This window comes from Ambystoma mexicanum, chromosome 7p (genome assembly GCF_040938575.1).
Source record: "Ambystoma mexicanum isolate Mex_15411 chromosome 7p, UKY_AmexF1_1, whole genome shotgun sequence".
In the NCBI taxonomy this organism is placed as follows: Eukaryota; Metazoa; Chordata; class Amphibia; order Caudata; family Ambystomatidae; genus Ambystoma; species Ambystoma mexicanum.
Genome location: NC_090939.1, coordinates 223289485 through 223314042, shown reverse-complemented (window position 1 = coordinate 223314042; position 24558 = coordinate 223289485). Strand labels below are relative to the sequence as shown.

Sequence of the window (24558 nt, the reverse complement as noted above, 5' to 3'; positions counted from 1 at the left end):
AATCAAATTCCACCCAGATCATGGGCCTTACCATCCTCCACTGGGAAGGAGAGGCAGGTCGATACTACTGTGACGGGGAACAGTATCACTAGGAGTAATGAGGATTACCTGTAGCTAATTATGCATTTCCTCCATGCCCCGCTTCCTCATTCCAGTACTTAATTTTGAGGATTAACAAATAGAGACAATAGGGCCTATGAAAAACCACACTCACCAATATATTATACAACACATCCCATAGCATCTTTATTGACAGACAACTGACACTCACTATGCTTAGCACATGCCAACACCCATAAAACCGCTAATAAAAGAAAATGCCTCTGGGTGAAGGCACGATTTGTGTTGGCCCACGTAGCCTCCGTATAAATGTCCTGCTGACAGACTCCCTGTCCATCCATGGCCATGCCCTTGCCATGCCTTTAAGGGACCTCCACCGAATCGTCTCAAGCAGCGGAATCCCCATTGCCCCTTAAACCATGTTAGAAGGCTGTCCAAATCTGTCAACTGGTAGAAATCACTGAGGCTCTCCTACCAGCCCTGGCGGTGCCAAATGTAACAAATTGTCCACTCAAAATTAGATAAATCTCGCCCACATCCAGCAAATATGCTTCCTCCCCTCTAAAAGGATACAGTTTAGCCATAACACATGGCAGGGAGATCCGTTCACGGACCTTCCATTCCGATAACAATTTGTCCTTTTTTATCAGATTTATTGAGCAACCATAGCTTGGTGGGGTGGGCGTTAGTGGAATCCTCGGAACCTAGGGTCTCCCGAAGGCCTCGATACCTTCTGAGCCGGGAACCTCATCCCATCTGCCACCTGCTGCAGTACGCTCCCCAGCACTTCCTTGTGCAGATACTTGCCCCCAAGGTCACAGTCCTCCTTCAATGACTCAGAACCACTATACAAGAAAGAATCCACACAAGAGGATGACTGAAAAGAGGACACCATCGCCTTCTGGGATCTCTTTCGATGTCCCAAAGCTTCCCTTAAAGTCGGGAGGATTACTCTATGCACCCTCTTTTCAGAAACAGAAAACCTCTTACCAAGCTTCAGCCTCACGCACCAGGGCAGAGGAACCAGACGCCTCCTCAGAAACCAGCACTACACGCTTGCACTTGCTAGAATACTTCCTCATAGCCGAGCTCATGACTCAGGATACAGACAACCAGGCACGGAAATATCCAGCCACAGCAAGGCCCTACCAACTGTTCTCCAATCAATCCAGCCACAAACTAACGGCTCTACAGAATCCATTTAAGTAGCATGGGCCCTAAACACCTGAAATTAGTTAGAAATCAAGTCTTCCGCTGCCTAAGCCAATCACAGTCCTGGACACACTGAACGCATACCAACAGGACCTGCGTCTCATTAGAGAGTACTAAAACTAGTCCCAATGGGGATCCCCCACCCCTGCACACCTGCTTCGGATGCCCCTCATCTCTAAAAGAGCCTGGCAGTCGAACAAAACTATGTGCCGCCAACTCAGGTGGACTCACCCAAAGAAATGCATAAGTGGCACACCTGCGTAGGCCAGGCAGAGCCCAACCTCCAGTCCCATCGAACCACACCCTACTCTGGCCATGGTCAAATGACTGACCTATCCCCACGAAGCTACTGCAGCAGGGATGCGTGAGCTTCGTGGGGATAGGTCAGACATCAGACTGAGCGGGGCTGCTGCCATGCTAACTCTGCCTGCGACACTGCACTGTGCAAAGCAGCAAAGAACAGAAACTAGGCAGACTGAGGACCAGCGAACAGGCAATCAACCCCTTTACCTGCACTTGGGCGCAGGGCTAGTTCCTGCCACAGCCCAGCCACCAGATGCTCCCACCACGCAGCACAAATAGTGTGAGAACACTGCCCTGTCAAACACTGCCAGGGAAAACCCTAGCTCTCAACTCACAAGCATGGGGCGCGTGTCAACTAAATTGGACATAGTTCAATCACCCGCCAAGCCCCTTACCTGCCCATATAATTCAATGGGCTCTCACTGCCCAAAACAAAAGCATGCGCTTTTACCCACCCAGGGGCCATAGAAGGTTGAGAGGTGGGAAATACAGGTCACCTGTGCCGATGTCCAGGGCGACTGTCTGTCCTTGGCCCAATGTCCCATGCACCTACCTTGCAGAGCAATAGAAAGGGTTGCATCGTCAACCGGGGTCCCAGGCTAAGCACAGAGTATTGACCACAAATGCTTTCTCCGTCCCCTCACTCATGTGCAGGGAAGCATATGCACAAAGGCCACCAACCTTGCCCCTTAAAGCATGAAACAATGGTCCCTGTAATTTATAGGGATTCATTGGAGGAAGGGGGCAGGGGAGTATCTAGCATGGCAAGAGTGGGGGGTGGGGGTGGTGAACTACGTGAAAAGTCCTAATTTTGTTTGTACGGCGGAAATAAGCGTTCTCCCCATGTGTGGTCAAATAGGATAAAAACATACCTAGCCATCTTCACTGGCTTCTGTAGCCAAGTCCTATGATTCCACTACAGTCTAGAGGAGTTCCAGCTGGTACATTTGCAAAATTGGGGCGTGTAAATGCTTTCCTTGAATTGAACGAAGCAAGCACGCCTAAACTTAACGTAGCAAGGTATTGGCTGGTGCTTCCCCTCAGAAATTGTTTTAAATAAAGGGTTACAACCATTCATTGTACAGCAAATAATTCAGTAAAAATTAGGAAACGATCTAGATTTACACTACATTCTGCAAGGCAATACATGAAAAACTCCAGCAATACAGAGGAGAATTACGTAACAGGTGTTGGTGGGGTCTGTCCCCAAAGAAAAAACAATATATGCCACCATTGAACCACTTTCAAGCAACTCTTGGCCCAAACCAAGAGGTTTGGCACCCCCTTAATGCGTTTTGTGTCCAAAGAAAGTAATTAGACTTGTCTTGAATAAACACATGCCATCTTTGCCCCTGTGAAATACATGGTCACAATGCTAGTGCAATAAAAAGGCGTCCCAACACTATATGCCCTTGCAGTCCAACTTTCATGCTGCTAGTTCCTTAACTCTAATCCTACAGTCCGTCTCATTATATGCCACTGTTGCCGCCTATTGAGCATCATGTGGGTCTCAGTGGCCACAAACTTCACCTTTGCCCAGACACATAGAAACGTATAGATATATACATGCATAAAAACACATTCATGTAAAAAAACCTTTTTTTTTAGCATATGTTTTTTCTTTTTTATGAGCGTAAAAGCCAGGAATGGTTACTTATTTCAAAAATGATATTGGAAAACTTGAAAGCTCATTTAAGGGATCTGCAACCTGCGGCTCTCCAGATGTTTTGGACTATGACTGCCGGAATCCCTCATTATTGAATATGCTACTAAGGGTGAATTGTAGTTGTAGTCTAAAACATCTGGAGAGCCAAAGGTTACAGGCCCCTGCCTTAAACTGTCCAACACGTCTTAATAAGTGCAATACACCCACTGAAGAGCCTTTGTGATAAACCCACTTGCTTGTAGTCATCATTTCACAAAGGCATTCATCATGCACAAAACTTTGAACATCAAACGAGCATCTGTAACACTTCAGGAGAGCTGAGATTTGTTTTAAAGCAATGGGCTACCCCTGTATTGTTTGCCATGCCTTGTGTCAGGGGCACAGCCACATCAGAACTTCAGTGGGTGGGGAGCCGAATAATGCTTCAAATAGTGACTTTGTCAGTTGATAGTCTATGGTGCATGTCCATCTGCTTTTTACTATAATCTCTTGTAAGACTGAGGAACATTACAGCTGGAGTGTCCTTGAGGTGTCAGTGGCCAGTCAGAACGGAGGTCCTGGGCAACAGTAATTCAACTGTGGGCCCTGAAAATGTGGCATGGCATAGCGTCTCCTAACGTAGCATCACATAACCTAAAATCATGCATTATGGCAAAAGAAGACAAAGCTGGAGAAAGAAGGTTTTGCAAAGATATAAACAATAATATGTGACCAACTGTGATGTTTCCACAATGAAAAGAAAAAAAAGCTGGCTGAGTAATTGGATGGTTTGCTAGGCAAGATATGATAACAATAACCGCCTCAAAATCCTTCTATCTCCCACCCCAACTGACAACCCATCTTGACACAACTCCAGCACCAAAACATCACAAGTTACACAATGGAAAGTATGCCACTTGACGACACACGTCTATTTTAAATGTCCCTATGTATGCAGCACACTAACTCATCACAGATAGACCAATGCAACTGTCCACAATTCTTTAACACCACTCTGGCAGAACCCACACATTACCACACAAACAATTTACATTAGCAACCTGGAGCATACATCAACCACTGCTTCAGACAATTTACAAAATATCCAAAACATTGACACCACAGACGGCCCTATATTTTCAGATCTGCACAGATATCAACATTGCAACAAATCAACCTTACCCTGCTCATGAAGCCCCAAGAATCAGAGACAACAGCAGAAGGGGAGCCATTCAAGACTAAATAACATAACATTACAGGGCATATTACAGTGTTTCACTCATTCGCCTGTGGGGGGAAGTTCTCCGGACAGCCAAGGCAACTTCAGTGATTGGCAGCAACAGGGGAGGAAATGAACGTTGTTCTACCGCAATCAATCTGCTATACTGGAGTCTCTGGTGAACGCAATGGCAGGTGAATATATCTGCCTGTAAAATAAATTCTTATGAGACAGAGGGAGAGCCAGCAGAACAATAACCTAATTCTAGGTGATGGTCTCAGGGGTCACTAACAGAGGAGAACGAGGGGACAATTGTGTACCTAAATATTTTCACCTGCTCCATTGTAAGGAAGATATTTATCCAACAGTGTGAACTTAATCGTTTGTAAGGACTCCAAATTGTGTGGCTAATTCACAGTGAGATTAAATGATGTGTCCATGATGACCCACTTTGGTTAAGTGGTGAAGACGGGATTTTAGCCCACCCTGCAATTTAGGCACATGTTTTCTGAGGTTTACTTCGTACAAATATTCAAGTTTTGTCTTTCATTGACTCCAATAATACTGTCTTTTAGTGATTACTTACAAAATACATCACATACTAATGAAACATGGCAATATATAAATCCGTATAGAAACAAGTTAAGGCAAACTAATATTGTGGCCATGTTTCCACATTCTGAGTGGAAAACTACAAGTCCCAGAATGCAAACTAATGCAAGTTCAAACTTTTCAACACTTTAGGTTTAGCACTTTTTGTAGTAAGGTCACCTGAGTATAGAGATTGAATTTGTCTCAAACGGCCAGCTTGCTATTACACTAATGTTAAGAACATTTTATTATCCCCATTAAAAGCAACCCCTTTTTTTGCATATCAAGCTAGTAGACATAATGGATACAAATTTATATTTAAAAGGAATTTTATTACGTAGCTCAATTGAATTATTTTGGTAGCGAGGGACAGATCTGGTAGGTAAGGGGAATGGTGTGGGATCATTTACTTGGTCGGTACGCTACTGGAAGGAGGTATTATACATCCTGGTAGGAGGGGCAGAACATTTTATTGCTTTTATCCAATTATGTAGGCCAGACCACCATTGTGCATTATTACATGTTCTTCTTTAGGCCACGCCCATCAAGTGTTAGACCACGACCATTGGGCAAGCCACACCCCCAAATGAGGGCCTCTCCCTCAATTTCTTACCCCACTTAAAGCACTGGATAGAAGGATCCTGTGACAGCATCCCTGGTGTAAAAGGATAACTTTAGAGACCATCCTGGAGTCATCTGATGATCATCGGACTAGACTAGAAGTAATTTCCACATCAGCAGACGTCATCACACTGGTAAAGTCCTCAGCAAATGTCTCAGAATGGTGGGTGATGATTTGGGGGGGGGGGGGGTGTGCTTAGGATGACTTAATGATTATGCCAACATCATCTCCATTTTAGAAAACTCTTTGTTGCTGATGATGTTAGGATGACTTGCTGATCACTTCAAGAGATTGCATGTTTGTCCCTAATGATTTGGGAATGATTCTGGGATGACCTGCTGATTAATTCAAGAGCATCGCCATGAAACATGTTTGTTCTTGATGATTTGGGGATGACTTACTGTGAGTACTTCAGAACATCAGGGTTTGTAGCATTATTTGCAGGCTAATACAGATTGTCATTCATCTTTTGCTTAGTTGTACTTGTGCTGAATGACCGCCAATGTGGCCCAGTCAACAGCGGGCACCCAACACCCTCAGAATCCACAATGTGGCAAGGGTAAAGCTCGAGACTATATTGGGCCAAAGTGGAAGACCGGGGCCTAAACATAGCATGCACCCCCTGGGTGAGAATCCTTTGCCATCCCAGTCAAAAGCAGGCGCCCAGCACGCTCACAATCCCCAATGTGGACAGGGTAAAGCTTGAGACTATGTTGGCCCAAAGTTGAAGGCAGAGACCTAAACATAGCATGCACCCCCTCGGTGAGAATTTTTTGCCATCCCAGTCAAAAGCAGGAACCCAGCCCCCTCACAATGAATACATTTCCATGCTGGCTGCACATATATATGCCAGTATTCACATATATTAATTCACACAGTATTCATGTTTGCTTTGCGCATAATGCTATTCATGATATTATAAGAAAACATGCTCTGCCTCACACTACTGTTGGCGTTGCCTTTAAAAATATCTTGTCACAACAAGAAAACATGTCCAAACTGGCTGCACAATGCAGGCGAGTCTAGATGGTAATAACACTTATCATGTTTGCTTTACCCTTGATGCCTGATGAAAAAAGCCACACCACAGTAAGAAATGGCTTAGCTGGCTGCCCTTAATGCCAGTCTAGGCACATAACACATATCATGCTTTCTTGGTCATAGAATCCCAGTAAAAAAATAAATGTCATGTCACAGAAAAGAATGGCTAGACTGGGTGCCCCAAAATGCCAGTTCAGCCAAATAAAAGCACATATCATCCTTTCTAAATTTGTACTGGCATCTATGATGGATACCCATTAAAAAAGTGATTCGTGATTGGGATTCCAAGAAGGCAGCTGAGGGGAGAGCAGCGTGTTCGTGGAGCGCTCACACCCGGGGCCAAGGACAATAAAGATATATTAAAAGAGCCTTCCCAAGGTGGGGATTTATCGATGTAGGCTGCAGTTGTGGAATTGCTCAGGGACTTCGGCAGGAGGGTGTGCAGCCTTCGTCTCTGCATTGTCTGTGGTGTGGAAGCACTGCACCCGGGGCTGTGCAGGCCGAGCCCAAAGACACACTCGTTGACCGCGTGCTGGAAGAACCACTCAGGGAGACCCAGAGCGGCCGAGGACACAGTGCGGCTGCAAGGCGGGTGGTGGAGAGCAGCCGCTGCCGGAAGGCAGAGGAGCCCGTCAGGAAGGAGCGGCCTGCGATATTGGAGGCCCATCAGGGCTGGATTCGTGGAGCGGGGGCTCCCCTGCTGGCCGGCAGGAAGATCGAGGCTGGACTGAGCCACCCCGGCGCCTGGAGAAACAGCGTCTCAACTGAGAGATCAGGAGGATCCGGAGGGGCCATACCTGTAGCGCACTGCTGAGAGCTGCACAGCAGAGAAGAAAATAGCACCCGTAACGGGCAAGAGGCCTGGGAGTGTCCGCACAGTGAAAGTCAAGAGGCAGGAAGGCAGCAACCCTAAGGGGCACGATGGCGCAGCAAGTGCTCGCAGACCTGCTGAAGATGAAAGACTGGTCAGGGATAGAGCTGGAGGGCATACACAGAGTGGAGCCAAAGAGGAGAGAGCCAGGGGCCAGTCCCAGAGATGTATTGGTGGCCTTACACAAGTACTGGCGGCTGCCAAGCAGGCCATATCAAACAGCTACAATGGCTCGGAACTTATGCTATTCCACGACCTAGTCAGGACCACCCCGGTGGTGCGCGCCCTAATGCGGGTGGACATACGCTATAAATGGACCTTTCTCTTTAGACTACTGTTCGAATGGGAAGAGAAACAGCACCAGGTCACCAAGGCAAGAACAAAGACAGTCGAGATAACCGCCCAAGATGTATATGTGGGAATGGATGACGTTTTCGACAAGGGGCTTAAAAAAACAGGGCTTAAGGGGTGCAGTTAAACCACCCCCAACCCCCGACGAGGTGGCAGGAGTGGAAGGTGCCCACACACCCATCGACACAGGAGGGCCACGCTGAGGGAAAAGGGGGGTTACAGGAAGGAGCCCGCCTTGGGGAGGTAGTTAGGGGAAAGGTACCGGGGAAGGTGGGTGGTACAGGATGTCTTGGTTTATCTACATGGGTCTAGTGGGAACAGCACACGTTTACTCTGGGTTGTTACAAGGGCCAGATTTGGAGGGTCAGGTTGAGCTAGAGGCTGGTTGATCCCGCCAAGAGGGGGGTTGGAAGATGAAGGGAGATCCCAACGGCAACCACTTATTAGTGCGTGTTGCACAGTAAGACAACCATGGGAAAGCGGGAAGTGGTTCGGTGACCTCCCTAAACATCAGGGGGCTTAATTCCCTGGTTAAGAGAGTGAAGGTGGAACCATTCTTGGGGTGGGGGAAGCCAGGAACTGTAGCCCTCCAAGAGAAACACGTTCGGAGGAGAGACAGGCATAAGCTGAAAATCAAGGGTGACCGCCATCTGTTCCACTCCAATGCCCCAGGGAAGACAGGAGGGGGTGTTGATAACTATTCGGGACATCCCAGGTTTCCAGGTCATCACTATAGAGAGGGACACAGAGGGTGGGTATCTGGCGGTCTCTTTCAAATGGGAGAGGGGGTCATATACAGTGGCAGGAATCTACACCCACAATACAGGGCAAGATGTGTTCGTGCAGGCGACACTGACCAAATTGGAGACTTTTGACAAAGGGCAGATAATATTGGTATGCAACTTTAATCAGGCATGGGGCCCAAGTGAAGACAGGAGCGCAAGGGTGTTCCACAAACAGGGGGCGCCATCTGCCTGCTTGAAGAAACACATGGCCCAATAGGCGTTGGTAGATGGCTGGAGGGAACTGAAGGGGTGGGACGGGAAGAGCTACACATTTTATTCCTGCGCTCATAGATCATTATCAAGGATTGATTATGGCTGGATTTCGAGGTCACTATTGGGTAGTGGTGCAGGGATAGAGCTAGGAGTGATCGCCCTGTCCGACCATGCGCCCATAACGATTACCTTAAATATGGGGCAGAACGAACCAGGCCTCCGATGGTGGAAGTTCCCTAGCCACATCCTGGACGAAGGAGTCCTGTGTGAGGACAAAGAATAAAATCTTGGATTACTTTGCACTTAACGCAACAGAGGGTGTACGCGACCAGGTGGTCTGGGACACGTTTAAGACTACATTGAGGGGGGGAGCTCACTGCGATGCAGTGCCAGAGGGACAAACAACTCGGCCTCTTACAGGAGGAATTGGAAGCTAAACTTAAAACAAATAAGGCTGAAATGGCAATTAATGTACGGAGTATGCTACGAAGGGAATATAGGCTGATTAGGGGGCAAGATGTCTTGCAGACTAGAGCTGCAGAGCGTCATTGCTCTACCTTCAACAGAGGAATTATGTCAAAGCCAATAAGGCCGATCGTCTGTTAGCAAGATTGATTAGGAAAAAAGAAGCATCAAGGACAATCCTTAAAATAAAAACAGGGGGTGGCAAGAAAGCACTGCTCTACCTGACATAATTTTGGTGTTCACTGAATATTATTCAGCCCTGTACACATCAGATTTTCCTGAGGAGGAAGCCCAAAGGGAATACCTGTCCCGGTGCCCTCTCCCTAATATCACTCTTAAAGAAATTGGTAGAACTTGAGGGAGACATTGCTCACGAAGAGATAAGGGTGGCTATAGCTAAAACCAAATATGAGGTCAGACTTTTGCCGGGCATAGGAGACCTACAATCAACGTCTCCTCCAATTGCACTTTCACCCTGTGTTTTTTGCACCTAACCACATGGCATATTCCACTTACTAGCAAGTTGTCTGTTAAATATATAAGTGGATGATTTACATCTTATGACATCTGTAAACATGTTATATAGGATTTCTAAAATAACCATGTGTTTGTTCATTACAATGGTCATCATGTACTGTGATGTATATATAAATACTTAAATATTTTGCAAAAGAAAAAGCATCAGCCAATTAATAATAAAAAGCTGAAATGTTCATATGAGTAATAGATATGTGTTTAATGGTTGCCCGAGTTGTATGGGCATTCAAAAGGGTCTCAAACCAGTTTGCACTTTATGAATCAAAGGAATGCAAAAATAATTAGAGGATAGGACAACCCCCTAGTTATAGCTATAGCTGCCTTGCCATCAGGAAAGGCCCTGGGCCCAGACGGCTTCCCAGCGTGTTTCTATTAAACTTTTAGAGGGGCGCTGATACTGTGCTTAGTCCAGCTCTGCAACTCTTTTGGGGGGGTAGGGTGCATCACCCTGACAGTGGAAGAAGCCAAGGTTGTGCTACTTCCAAAGCCGGTAAGTATGTCACTATGTGGGTTTGTAATTATTAATCTAGCCACAAATATTTACACCAAGGTTCTGGCATCACACCTGGATAAGCTTCTCCCCAATCTGATTGATCCTGACCTATGCAGACGTCGGATAACATTTGGCAGGTCTGTTATCTGATTGAAAAAGTAAACAGATCTAGAAACCCTGCACTAATACTAGTGTTGGATGCCGAGAAGGGTCTAATGGCCATTCCTCTTCCATACCATGGAGGTTATGGGATTCAGTTCTAAATTCCTTTCAATGGTAAGAGCCAACAACCAAACGACCTCCTCAATCAATGGGCAACTTTCCCAGAGGATCAAGGTCTCACAAGGCACTAAGCAGGGTTGCCCGCTCCCCCCACTCTTATACCATCCACCAGGAGCCGCTCTTGGCCAGCATTAGGGCCTCCCCGAATATTAGGGAGATTCCCTTTGGGGGTTAGGATCAAACTCGCAGTATTTGCTGATGACATGCTCCTCTTAATCACAGAATCAGAAACTTAATTCCCAGGGATCTCGCCGGAACTTCTTCTCTTTGGGGAGGTGGCTGGGTTAAAAAATAAATGTCCACAAGTCAGAGTTATTAAACTTGACCGTCCTCTCAGAAAAGGCTCTGGAATTGCAGGGTATAGTACCCTATAGATGGGCAGAAACCGACATTAAATATTTGGAGGTCAGATTACTGGTTCTCTGGGTGCTATTTACCGTGCAAACTACCCACCTTTAGCGGAAAAGCTGCGCCGGCTGCATGCAGGATGGGCGCCCTTATCAATGCCCTTAAAATGGCGATTTTGCCAATAATCCTGTACTATTTCACGGCCCTGCCAGTGGGGTTTTCCCAAGGTTTCTTCAGGACCCTTCAAAAACATGTGCTGTCATTTATTTGGAACAATTTATAGAAGGAGGAAGCCCGGTATACAAAAGACTAAGGGTAGTTAGCAATGCATACTTTGTCTGTGCCCGGGAGGACAATGATCCATATTAATAGAATGAGACAAAGCTATAATATAGATGCCAGAAAACACAGAACGCCCAGGATTGGAGTACCACAAGGGGACCAGTCACAGTTAAAAGATAAGTTTTTGGTTTATTAGGTCACAAAAGGTAAAAACTAATTAAATAATGCGGTCCACAGTACAAACAATTTATAACAAAGAACAAAGTCGAACAGAAGTTACGTGACAAGCTTGGCTAGCTAGTTAACAGTGTATCAAAACAAACACACAAAACACAGAACGGTACATATCAAATCAAGGGTGTAGTACCCTCCAATTGTTAGAGTCTATCTGTCATAAATTTGTATCTCTGGTTAAAATACAGAGAGATATCTCGACTTGTTTCTGTTCCTAGAATTAGTATGGAACATTCATCAGGAGGTACATAGATGACAACGTAACCAAGTTAACAGTGAAAGACAAATATTAACAATGAAGATTTCATAGCATCTGTAAAGTAAAAACACAAAAAGGGCAAAAAGTGAGCTCATGAATAGCAATTTGAATTGCAAGGTTCAAAATACATGAACTATGGCATTAAAAAAGAGGGGACAAGTACCTCCAATGATGCATGTGGGTGCTCTCTACTGGAAGGTAGTAGGAGGTAGAAGACCGGGGGTCAATCCTACATGAGATAAAAATATCTATTAAGCGCCAGTGATCGCTTAGAGAAGCAGGAAATGTGCCCATAGCATAGCAGAGGGAGAGACAATAGGAGCGACCACCCTGTAGAAAACGTGCATAGAATGTCCTGTGAAGAGATAACCCAGTGTCGGTAAGAAACTCAGGGGGAACAGAAACAGAGAAAGCAAGTGTGCAGTAGGCTCTGGGAAAAGAACCCCGAAAGGCGAAATGTAGCAAGAATCCTAGCCCAGGTATAAAGAGCCCGGAGTGCGCATGGTAGGCACGACACGTAATAGCACTAGAGAGAATTGACCAAGTCTCTAAGAGGAGGTGGTAAACAATAAATACCAGGATAGTCAGACCCATATTAAACCCAACTAAGTGTCGCCAAGAAATGCACTGAGTCAAGCTGTACCTACAGAGGCCGTCGATCCTACACGTCGGGCGGCAAATACTGGAGGAAATCCTTTGATTAGCGCTAATGCTGTAAACAGTCCGCTGGAGTGAGAAAGCTCCGTGTAAGTCAGGGACGGTACCGTGAATGGAATGGAAGGCTCTCCACGGCCGATGCTACATCGGTAGTCATGGAGACTCAGAAGTCCTTTTACTATGTCTGGTGGATGAAGAGCAGCCAAGGAGGAGGTAAACACGGTGGCCATCTTAGAATGACAGAAGACCGTCGTGAACACAGTAAAAGTTTTAAACACAGAGCAGGTTTGCCGCGGCAGAGGCCCGGAAGGGCAAATAGCGGTCCCTAAGATAGACCGAAGAATTCTGTGCCTCTGACACATCACTTTCGACTTTTTCGGGCCAGCTAACCTTTGTCTACATTAGAGACTCTTAGGGACCGCTATTTGCCGTTCCGGGCCTCTGCCGCGGCAAACCTGTTCTGTGTTTACATCTTTGATTGACTGTGTTCACGACGGTCTTCTGTCATTCTAAGATGGCCACCGGGTTTACCTCCTCCTTGGCTGCTCTTCATCCACCAGACATAGTAAAAGGACTTCTGAGTCTCCATGACTACCGATGTAGCATCGGCCGTGGAGAGCCTTCCATTCCATTCACGGTACCGTCCCTGACTTACACGGAGCTTTCTCACTCCAGCGGACTGTTTACAGCATTAGCGCTGATCGAAGGATTTCCTCCAGTATTTGCCGCCCGACGTGTAGGATCGACGGCCTCCGTAGGTACAGCTCGACTCTTAGTTGGGTTTAATATGGGTCTGACTATCCTGGTATTTATTGTTTACCACCTCCTCTTAGAGACTTGGTCAATTCTCTCTAGTGCCATTACGTGTCGTGCCTACCATGCGCACTCCGGGCTTTTTATACCCGGGCTAGGATTCTTGCTACATTTCACCTTTCGGGGTTCTTTTTCCAGAGCCTACTGCACACTCGCTTTCTCTGTTTCTGTTCCCCCTGAGTTTCTTACCGACACTGGGTTATCTCTTCACAGGCCATTCTATGCACGTTTTCTACAGGGTGGTCACTCCTATTGTCTCTCCCTCTGCTATGCTCTGGGCACATTTCCTTACTCTCTAAGCGATCACTGGCGCTTAATGGATATTTTTATCTCATGTAGGATTGACCCCCGGTCTTCTACCTCCTACTACCTTCCAGTAGAGAGCCACAGGTATCATTGGAGGTACTTGTCCCCTCTTTTTTAATGCCATAGTTCATGTATTTTGAACCTTGCAATTCAAATTTCTATTCATGAGCTCACTTTTTGCCCTTTTTGTGTTTTTACTTTACAGATGCTATGAAATCTTCATTGTTAATATTTGTCTTTCACTGTTAACTTGGTTACGTTGTCATCTATGTACCTCCTGATGAATGTTCCATACTAATTCTAGGAACAGAAACATGTCGAGATATCCCTCTGTATTTTAACCAGAGATACAAATTTATGACACATTGACTAACTATTGTAGGGTACTACACCCTCGATTTATGATATATGATATATGATAAGGCATTTGTAACGCGCCTATACACAGGTGTTTCAAGGCGCGACGAGGCAGGGAGGGGGGAACAAGGGGAAGACAGACAACGATCCTACTAGGCCAGGTGTCATTCAGATCGCGCAAGTGCAGGGGGAGGGGGAGGGGAGAGGTGCATGGGGAAGGGGAGGGGGGAAGTGCAGTACAAGGTAAGTAGAATAAATAAATAAAAGGGCCAGCTGGTGGCAAGTGCAAGGTAAGTGCAGAACAAGTGCTGGGAAGGGGGGGCTGTAGGGATACAGAGACAGTCCCGCAGTGCAGGGGTTGCCAGGGAGGCAGTGCAAGTGGAGAGTGGCTGGGCCCAGGACCGAGGTCGGTGAGAGTGGCCCAGTTGCAGATTCAGTGCAGTTTCAGCGAAGAATTAGCAGGGGAGAGGGAGAGAGAAAGCAGAACCAAAGAGGAAGGTTTTGAGGTGCTTCCGGAACCGGAGATGGTTCTCCTCAAGTTTCAGGGGGGCAGGAAGGCTGTTCCAGAGGGAGGCCCCTGCCGCGGAGAGAGATCTACCCCCAGCTCGTTGCTTCGAGAAGCGGCTGACCCTGAGGGAGTTGGAGACGGATGAGCGAAGGGCTCGGGAAGGAAGATATTTAGGAAGAGAGAGTTGAAGGTATTTAGGCCCCAGGCCCCAGAAGGCCTTGTGGACAATGCAGAGGGTTTTGAACTTTATCCTCGCAGCCACTGGGAGCCAGTGTAGAGATTTCAGTCCTGGAGAGATATGGTCCCTGGGCTTGAGGCCAAGGACAAGTCTCGCAGTTCTGCTCTGGATGAGTTGCAGAGGGCGGAGTGTGGAGGCAGGCAGATTAAGATAAAGGCTGTTACAGTAGTCCAGTTTTGAGAGAACCAGGGCTCAGGAGACAGCAAGCTTCTGGGGGAAGGAGAGGAAGGGAAGAATACCTCTGAGGAGGTGCAGCTGGTAGTGTGACTTCTTAGAGACGTCAGATATATGAGGCGAGAAGGAGAGTGTGGAGTCGAAGATAACCCCAAGGTTTTTTGCCTTGCAGGTAGGAGCAGGAAGAGGGCCAAGAGAGGCCGGCCAGAGAGCTGCAGGGAAGGAGGGAGTGGGTGTGCCGATGAGCAGAATCTCAGTCTTACTGGCATTAAGGCAGAGGTCATTGGCGGCACACCATTCCTGGATAGCAGACAGACAGTCAGAGATGAGGGAGGGAGAGGAGGAGGCCGAGGGTAGCCTGAAAATGAGCTGGGTATCGTCCGCATAGCACTGAAAGTTGGGGCAGAGAGCGGCTATGCGGTGGGCAAGGAGTGCCAGATACTGGTTGAACAGCCAGGGGGAGAGGTTAGATCCCTGGGGGACACCACAAGTGGAGAAAAAGATGTCAGAGAGGAAGGACCCGAGTTGGACCTGGGAGGGTCGATTGGAGAGGAAAGAGGTCAGCCACGCCAGAGCCTGACCAGTGATACACAGGTTATCACGGAGACGGTTGAGCAGGATGGCATGGTTGACAGTGTCAAAGGCAGAAGAGAGATCGAGCAGAATGAGAACACACGGAGTGTTGGAGTCGAGGTTCAAAAGCAGGTCCTCACGGATGTTCAGGAGAGCAGTTTCCGTGCTTCTGGCAGCTCTGAAGCCAGATTGATGGTCATGAAGACTGCCAACAGATTCAGCATGGAGGTTAAGCTGGGAGATGGCCAGTTTCTCCAGGAGCTTGCCCAGGAAGGGAGTGATGGAGATTGGGCGATAGTTAGCCGGGCAGGAGGGGTCAGAAGAGGGTTTCTTAAGAAGAGGGTGCACAAGGGAGTGCTTAAGGGGGGATGGGAAAACTCCAGAGGCGAAGGAGTGGTTGCAAAAGTCAGCCAGGGCAGGGGCTATGTATATTAGATAAGAAATATGGGCGTTTTGCATGGATCCCTATCATCAAATTATTCAATCAGGTTATTGTTCCAAGGTTGACGTATGGGGTTGAAACCAAGGTGGCTAAATTAAATGGGACGAGGAGGAGGGGGCGTTTCTAGGTAAACTCCTTTTGAAGCTTACAGGTGGCACCCCCCTCCCCATGATGAAACAAGTGTTGTGCAGTATAATGTACCCTCCTGCATTTACATTAAGGAACTTAACCTCATGTTTACTCAGTTTAACTGCCGTTTTTGAGCATTGGGTGAATTCTGTACTCCTGCTGTTGGTTGACAAACCCCTGGAAGAGTTGGAAAGTAACCCAAGCAAGGTCAAGAAGGTGCACTTTGAGACTGAATAGGGAGAAGCTTGTGTCAAGATATCAACATTTTCTGATGGACGTCACACCTTGTAATGCCCCACGGCAATGTTTGATTAGACATGCTTCCCCTTTCCTCAGAACGCTACGGTTGCGGATTAAATCTTCTGCCAACCAACGATGTTATAGCAAGACATTCTGGGGTTCCTCGAGCCGACCACATATGCTATGGCTGTAGGCGGATCTAAATAGTTGTTGATTGCCTACATCTATCAGATCTTCGCGAAGAGGGTCAAGGAATATTTTAGTATTCACCCATTTTTATCTTGGTATGATTTGTGGTGTATTTTGCTGAATAATCCCAATGATAAATTGCTAATCGATGTTTTTAACTTTAAATTGCTTTCATCTTTATATGATATTAATTTAATGTGGCTGAATGTTCTTGAACTGATCAAATGTGTGTAAAGTTTCATTTTAACCCTGTCACACAAAGCACAAGGGATCATAAATTGACAAATGTATATGTGTGTGTGGGACATTTTGTACTAACTCCTCATTCCCCAGTGGTAGCTGCCGGTCCCTGGTAAATGATATACCCAGGATCTGCTTTTAGCTCCTCCTTCGCCAATCTTAACCCCTAGCACTGGTATTGGTGCTGTATATTTTCCATCCATTCACTTCCTATCCTTTTCCCTGTTGATGAACCATTGCTATTACCTAGGCTTGCTTCGTTGGCCATGGTGTGTTGACATGTCATCCTTGCTCTAACCTCCTGATCTCGCCATTATCAGTCTTTAGTATGAATCCAACTTAATGTATAAACGTTGCAGTCCCAATCAAATCTGTATATCCACAGGAAGCACTAAAAGCTCCTCACTGTATGGAGGCACCTGAAATGCTCTCGATAAGGCCACCTACATCACTAACACGATAAATTGGCCCTTCCGAACTGTACGCATCAGAACACACAAACCCACCAACTCCTCTGTCAGAGGACAAAGTCTCCCAGACCAGAACAGCTACACCAATAAATTGCAGCGCCTCGATGCTTGCGGGCTATGTGAGCGTACCGTTCTGTGTTTTGTGTGTTTATTTTGATACATGTTAACTAGCTAGCCAAGCTTGTCACGTAACTTCTGTTCGAGTTTGTTCTTTGTTATAAATTGTTTGTACTGTGGACTGCATTATTTAATTAGTTTTTACCTTTGTGACCTAATAAACCTGATACTTATCTTTTAACTGTGACTGGTCCCCTAGAGGTACTCCAATCCTGGGAGTTCTGTGTTTTCTGGCATCTATATTATAGCTTTGCCTCATTCTATAAATATGGGTCATTTATTTGGAACCACAAGAGACCAGGGCAGCTATGCTGATGCTAATGTCTCCCAGGAGCAAAGGAGGGCTGGGAGCACCAAACTTCTGCCTCTATTTCCCTGTGGCCTTAAATCAGAGTGATCCATGATTGGTTATGGAGCGATCATGCAAAGGTCTGGTGTCGAATGGTAAAAGCGCGATGGGCTCGCCGCTGCACGAGGTGTTGTAGCGACCCAAGGGGGATAGACCTGCAAACATGTACCGTAGCAGGATAGGGGCCCTGGTGGGAGACTAATGGGAAGAGCTGGTGCAGAGGGTGAACGTAACCACCTTCTCCTCCCCACTGACGTTGCTGTTTTGGAATTCACAGTTCACACCGGGTATGGAAAGGGGTGCCTTCAATGGGTGGGAGGCAGCCGGGTGCCACAAACTATGTGACATGTTCTCAGGTCAGGACATTAAATCATTTGCACAGTGCAAGTAGGACTTTGGGCTAGATGAGGGGGAGAGGTATCACTACTCTCAACTGAGGCACTGGCTTACAAACCCAATGGTCAGGTCAGCGGCCACCAGGGATCTCAGTTGATTTGAATGGTTTGTAACGACGGACACGGGGCAGGAATTTGGTAGGAGCATTATGGATTATAGCAGAAGGGGCAAGGAGCCGGGCATGGCACTACAATGGAGCAGTGGGAAACTGCTGTGGGGCAGCCGCTGAAGGGGGAAGTTTGGCCTCAGTTATGGGCAGTAATCCCCCATTCTCACGCGGGCCATCCAGATTCAGGAGATGTGGGTTACGATAATGGTCCAATGGCATCTCACCCCAGAAAAACTACATAAATTCTACCCAACTGCGTCAGCGCTCTGCTGGATGGGATGTGGGGAACTGGGATTGTGGAAGCATATCTGGTGGGTATGCCCAGTCATACATATTTACTCGGACATGGTCCGTGCAGCAATGAATAGTATTTTTGGGAGTCAGATGCCGGACAACATAGGGATGGCCATCCTGGGAATGGACGGGGTTCTGGAAAATCTACCCTCGAAAGCTCAAAGAAAGACATACGTCATCATGATAGGGCAGCCACGCTTGTGGTGGCACACAAATGAAACAAAAAGCTGCCCCCACAGAACACAAATGGGTTAATAAAATCTGGAACTTTGTGGCACACTGGAGTGGGTGGCCTATTCGATTCAAGAGGATTGCCAAAGATTTCTCTCGGATTGGGACATTGTCCTGCATCACCTGCAGCGGGACTCGGGGGCTGCATTGTGCCCGAGGAAAAGGAAATTGCTGGGGCTGGTGTGAGTACTCGCTTCACTTGGGGAGGACACATTCACAGGAAGCTGGGAGGAGATATGGCTGAAGTTTCTAAGGGAGGCGAGGACTATATTTATTTATTTGCACTTTTTAAAGTGCTCCCACAGCCCGCGGGCATCAAGGCGCTGTTACAGGAATTGTTTTTTTAGTTGTGTAATTGTTTTGTTTTTTTGTCTTAGTTGCAGATTTATAATGCGCTTAAATACCCAAAGGTTTCTAAGCACGACCCAGGGATCGAACCTGCATGGCTTTGTGTCGTCTTGCTTCCAAGGTGAACACATTGCCGCTGAACTATGCTCCCGGGACTATGGGTGGGGGGGTTCTCAAACGATGCAAGGGCCCGTACACCAGCTGGCGAGAGAGCTGGCCACTCACAGAAACTTGGGACCGGGAGCCATCTACAGAGTTTATGGAGTTGGGGGGAGGGGTGGGAACAGGGCTGCGTGCGTTGTTGGTTACAAGTGTTGGGATCGAAGGGGGCAGGGGAGAGGTGTTATATGTGTTCTTACTGTTGAAAATGGCAATAAAATCAAAGAAATGTGAAAGTGTATTGTTACTGTGCTGCCCTCACCAGCCAAAATCAGCTCTTTGGCCCAGCACACGCACACACACATTCTTTGACTCAACATTCACTCGCTTATTCACACACATCATTCACTCATTGCATTAAAGGATCAGAAGTGGCCTTCCCATACATTTTATATCCCACTGCACTTGTTCCAAATAGGCACAGGGAAATGTCCCCCCCCCCCGGGCACCCCCCCCTAGTGCACCACTTTTGTCAGGATTTACTTGCGCATGCCCAGAACCCCCTTTCCATCCTCTGCCTTGCACAGTTGTGCATTTGGTGGGAAAAGAGCACCTCAAAGTGCACAACTAAGATGCACACATTTAAACGTCCCTGGTGCATGGTTCACCACCTTTTTGACAAAAGCGAAGTGAATGCACATCCCATCAGTTGCACCAAACACGTTTTGAAAATCGTGGCACGATGTTTTATCCCTACTGATCACTTCTTTAGCTGTACGTTCATTTCAGAGAGTGGTTTGAGGTGTCAAAGGGGAATTAGGAATGGGAAAGAGCAGGTATTGTGTTAAATACCATTAGCTCCATAACAGACACTGACTGGCTGAAATCGTAGCCCCAGACTACGTACTGTGCATGCCATCATTGTCTCAGAGCAGGTACTGTGTCTGTAGTAATAAGCGCATGGCAGGGATTCCGTCATATGTAACTGATTAGCAGATACTGTATCAAACGTCATTAATTCCAGGACAGGTACTGTCTGGAATCAGTGTCCCAAGTCCGGTACGGTGTCTGTAATTATTTGCCCCAGTGCAGGCATTGTCAGATGTAGCTGATGAGCAGGCATGTACTGTATCAGAAGCCATTAGCTCCAGAGCAGGTATGGTGTCTGCACTCATTCGCTCCAGCCAGAGGAAGGATGTGCCTTTGCCATTAGCACTAGAGAAGGTAGTGTCTGCTGCAATTAATCGTGGTGCTGTTACTGAGTCTACATCCATTAGACCTAGAACACACTCATAGCTCCCAACTCACACGCTTTTGGCGGGTGTCACCCGCCTTGTAAACGGCTGACTCACCCGCCAAACCTCATGCACGCCCATTCATTTCAATGGGCCTCTCACCCGCCAAAAGTAAAATCGGGTGGTTTCACCCGCTTTTGCGACATAAATGGTTGAGAGCTATGGACACTGTGCCTGCAATTATCAACCGAAAAGGGTCGTTAGACCCAGAGAAAGTAGCGGATCTGCAGCCATCAACCGGCGCAGATATATTATTTATGGTGACAGTACTGCGCCTGAGAGCATTCCAGAGCCTGAACTGTACCGTAAATGAGCTTCGGAGCAGCTACTGTGTCTAAAATACCAACAACAGCCTGCCCTGTGTAATTTCAAAACCAGATGTTTAGGTACTTAAAATTTCTACATGTGATGAGTACAGTACAACGAATTGCAGCTTGAGCTGCAGCCTCTTACTTCAACGTGTATTCCCAGAGGTTGCACAAGGGCAACATAAAAAAGGGGTGAGTATGAACTGAGTAAGCGGATGCTAAAAGAAATGCATATACAATGCATTACAAGAGATGGATCGCATGCACTCACCTGATGCTGCCTGGAAACAGGAAAACAGCGTTTGGTAAAGGGAGGTCTTATGTTGCTTCATCATCACTTTAACACAAATATTTAAAGTCCCTATGAGACCCTACTGCATTGTGTTTGTTTAAAAGTTTACCGACACTTTTACAAATGCCTTTAAGTTGTCATGAAATATGAACGTTTTCACGTAGGACATTCACGTGCTTTGGAAGAGCATCATGGGGGAAGGAGGAGTCCATGCCGTGCACAGGCATCTATGTGTTTATTTGTATTTTATAAGGCGCGTATACAACTCGGAAGTGTTTCGAGGCGTCAGCTATATTTAGGTGCCGGTCTGTTTTTCCTATTTTGATTTTGGTTGCCGCAGCAGCAGGTTTGTGTGCGTCTTCTTGGCTGGTAACTAGCATCATTATCTCCCTCTTTCCTCACCCTAAAGTTCCTAAACAGAAGTGATTTACGGCCGCAGCGCACGGCCAGGGTATTTCAGGGCAGATGTTTTTTTGCAAATTCGGTTGCCAAGAAGTCGGATTGTTTTCGTAACCATACTTTTGGGGGCAAGCGCTAAAGCATTTACCCTTGCCATGATTTCTGTAACTTTACCGCCTTTACTGTGTGATGGGTTCTGATTTGATCATTGCAGAGTGATGTGCCCAACTTTACCGCTCAGGTCTGACGGGCAGTCTATTGCACTGTACCGTTCAGAGCCTCTGTGCCACAAGATATCTTTCTTAATTTCTCCCCTGCTTGCTTTCTCTCTCCCACAAAGGCGACCACGTGGGGAGAGGAGGCGAGCAGGGGAGCTGGATCATTGCAATGCCTGTCCCCCTACGCCACTCTCCCTCTGTGTCCCCACCTTGGGGGCCACAGGGAAGAGGAGGCGAGTGGGGACCAAAGTTCACATTGCCGGTGTTGTATGATATCTGGCTCCCCCACTGCAGATTGATGGAGCCAGTCTGCTGTGGGAAGCTGATATCATACAACACCGGTCGGTCCCCATGCTTTGGCTGCCCCTCTGCCTGGTCACCCCTCCATAGGAAATGGAGCCGGTGTTAAGATTTTCATATTAATTATAAATCTACCTGACCTGTGTCAACCTTAGAGCCTTTTGCTTTACAGGTGGATTATTTTTCCTTATACCTCAGTGTGTGGGAATCTTTTTCTACACTCTCAAATTTGTTTACTCCTTTTTATGACTCTCCATAGTGTCTTTTAACAAGTATCCTCTTTGACAACTTTTTGACAATAAGTGGGGTTGCCCTAGAGATCCCCTTTTAACTTTCTCTGGCTAAACTTGAGAACTACAGTTCTAAAGGGTAGAAAGGATCTTTGGATCCCTTTTACATTTTATTAGGTGAGACCATCAGCCCTACCCTATGTGGGATGCTGCGAAGTTACTGAGTATCCCCTTTCTCATTTTAAATGTAACTTTTATGTTACAAGGACAAACTTACCTTTAATGGCTGGTGGCAGTGAACCTTTTTATCAAACGGTGCACCTTTACCGCTGGCTTTTTCCAGAGCCATGGGAAAGTTACCAACAGGTGCTCATTTTACCAACATGGACCCCGTCTTCTTTTTTTTCACGATTTTTAGCGTCTCTTGTTCCTTTCCCTGACATCCACAGCGGGAAATTCCTTTGTGTTAATTTTATCTTCGGCAGGAATCCTGTGGATTCCCTACCCATGCTTCAGACTGTGAAGGCAGGAAGCGAGGGAGGTGGCCCGACTACGCGAATCCAGTTCACACTGGAAGGTTAGCTGTCCTGGAAGGACTGCCAACCCCCAAGTTTGAATGTTGCATGGCTGTTTGATTCTTCTGGATTCTTCATAAAAGTCCGATCCTGGAAGCTGAAGCGATAGGCGACCACTGGAACCAAAGAAGAAGATGGAGAAACCACAGCTGAGAGAATTTCCAGCGAGCGGAGAGCATGCTGTGTAACCAGGGCCTGCTGTAGCCCTTCCATCCAATCTACTTGTGGACTCCGAAAATGACGACCCAGAGCCTGATGGGGCCCACTAGACTCAAGAAGTCTATGGCTCCATTTTGAGCCATTACACGTTGTGCTGTGACCTTGAGCCATTGTGCGTTGCTCATTCTTCCGAATATGGCTGAAACTTCGTGGGCATCCTGTTGGTTCTCCAGAGGCACAATTTAGGTCTGAAAAGTCCCCACATCAGAGTGCTGGACCTTGCAAATGACGAGAATTCAACTGGCGATATTCTGTCTTGTGTGCTCCTGAAAAGGCACCAAATCCAAAGAGCTGCATCCAGCCACGAGGAAACACTTCCTGGAGCCTTCTCCTGTGATTCCTGCTGCAAAATTCCTGCCTTCCGTCTTATTGACAAAGGAATCCATCAACCAGGTTTTTGGCCGTAGATCCTGAAGTCTTCCTGCTGCAACTCCTTTTCTGTGCTGAATTACCGTGTTGGCTGAGGTATTTTATCTACCTTAAGCCTTTGTGATTTCTCTACAGCTTTGGGAGTCCACTCATACAGTGCACCCAGGCCCACTGAGGAATCCTTGTAGGGTGTCTTATCTGAAGTCCCCGGACCCTTAACTAACTTTAAAGTGAAATTCTTACTCATGCTATAGAATAAGGGAAGGACTGGATAAGAAAAGTGTTATGCCTTGAAAAGATTAGGAAGTGCTCAAAAGTTCATTACTTGTAAAATAAGTTGGTTGGTAACTATAACTCTGAGAGCGAACAGTTAAAAAGAAAAAGTTCTTACTTACCTTGAATGTGTGTTGCGCTATTCTGAAAAGTGTATATAAAAGGTTCATTTACTCACCTGTGAATTGGTTGTGCCTCTTCCCCAAAAATAATGCTGTTGGTTTCACTTTACTATTTGTTGTATCTTGCATAAGATGAATGAGGTCTGAGTCAGTGTGATAGCTGTGTTGGAATGCTAGGGGAGCCTGGAGTGTTGGGGCACCTGGGGATTCGAAAGGTGACGGTTAGGGACTTGGATCTGGGCAGGGAACCAGGGAAGAAGCTACTGATGATCTCTCTCTCCTATATTCTATACTGAACCTGTAACCAAGACAATAAAGCGTGTTTCCTTTTCAACATACCTGGGTCAGCCTGGTTCCTGCTCCTTGTTCTTACCGGCCCAGGGTAAATCCTGCAGGAAGCAGGATACATCACTATTCCTGTCAGAACAGATGTATGAGTTTCCCCAATTGGGTCTTGCTTCCCCTGATTTGCTGTTAGCCTGTCCAGAATAAGTCTACCTAAGGTTATACTTACCTTTTAAGTTGCTGATAGTCCCTTTTGAGTTGGCTATGTGTCATCCTAAAACAAGTTAGTTATTGCTTACCTTAATCCGTGTTGAACTGATCTGAAAAGCTAACTGTAATTGAATATTACATAAAGTTTGACCTTCCTAGAATAGCTGCCATTCCTGAAAAGTGTTCCTTTAGGTGTAGCTTACCTTGTGTTGCCTGGAGCACCCACAAATAGTGTAAGAGTTCTTGCTTATCGTAGACTGAGCTGAAAAGCAACTGTAATTCTATATTGCACCAAAAAGGTCTTACTCACCTAGTATAACTGTGTGTTATCAGAAAAGTAGTAGAGGCATATACTGTTCCTGGAATCTGTG

At 46.7% G+C, this 24558-nt stretch overlaps 1 protein-coding gene and 1 long non-coding RNA gene across 5 annotated transcripts in view; one reads left to right on the top strand and one right to left on the bottom strand.

Moving 5' to 3' along the window:
• The window catches only part of PIGP (phosphatidylinositol glycan anchor biosynthesis class P), a 210639-nt gene extending 189576 nt beyond the window's left edge, over positions 1–21063 (bottom strand). The window contains exon 1 of the mRNA XM_069636093.1: positions 20967–21063. The gene's annotated coding sequence lies outside the window, so the exon portion shown is untranslated. The remainder of the gene's footprint in view (positions 1–20966) is intronic.
• Positions 1–24558, top strand: part of LOC138525845 (uncharacterized) — a 341157-nt gene that overhangs the window by 291326 nt on the left and 25273 nt on the right. Inside the window, exon 1 of one of the 4 annotated variants that reach the window (XR_011283453.1) lies at positions 21184–21333. The exons of the other annotated variants lie outside the window; for them this stretch is intronic. This is a non-coding gene — a long non-coding RNA (uncharacterized lncRNA). Of the gene's footprint in view, positions 1–21183; positions 21334–24558 lie in introns of those variants that run through there. 4 annotated transcript variants of the gene reach the window in all.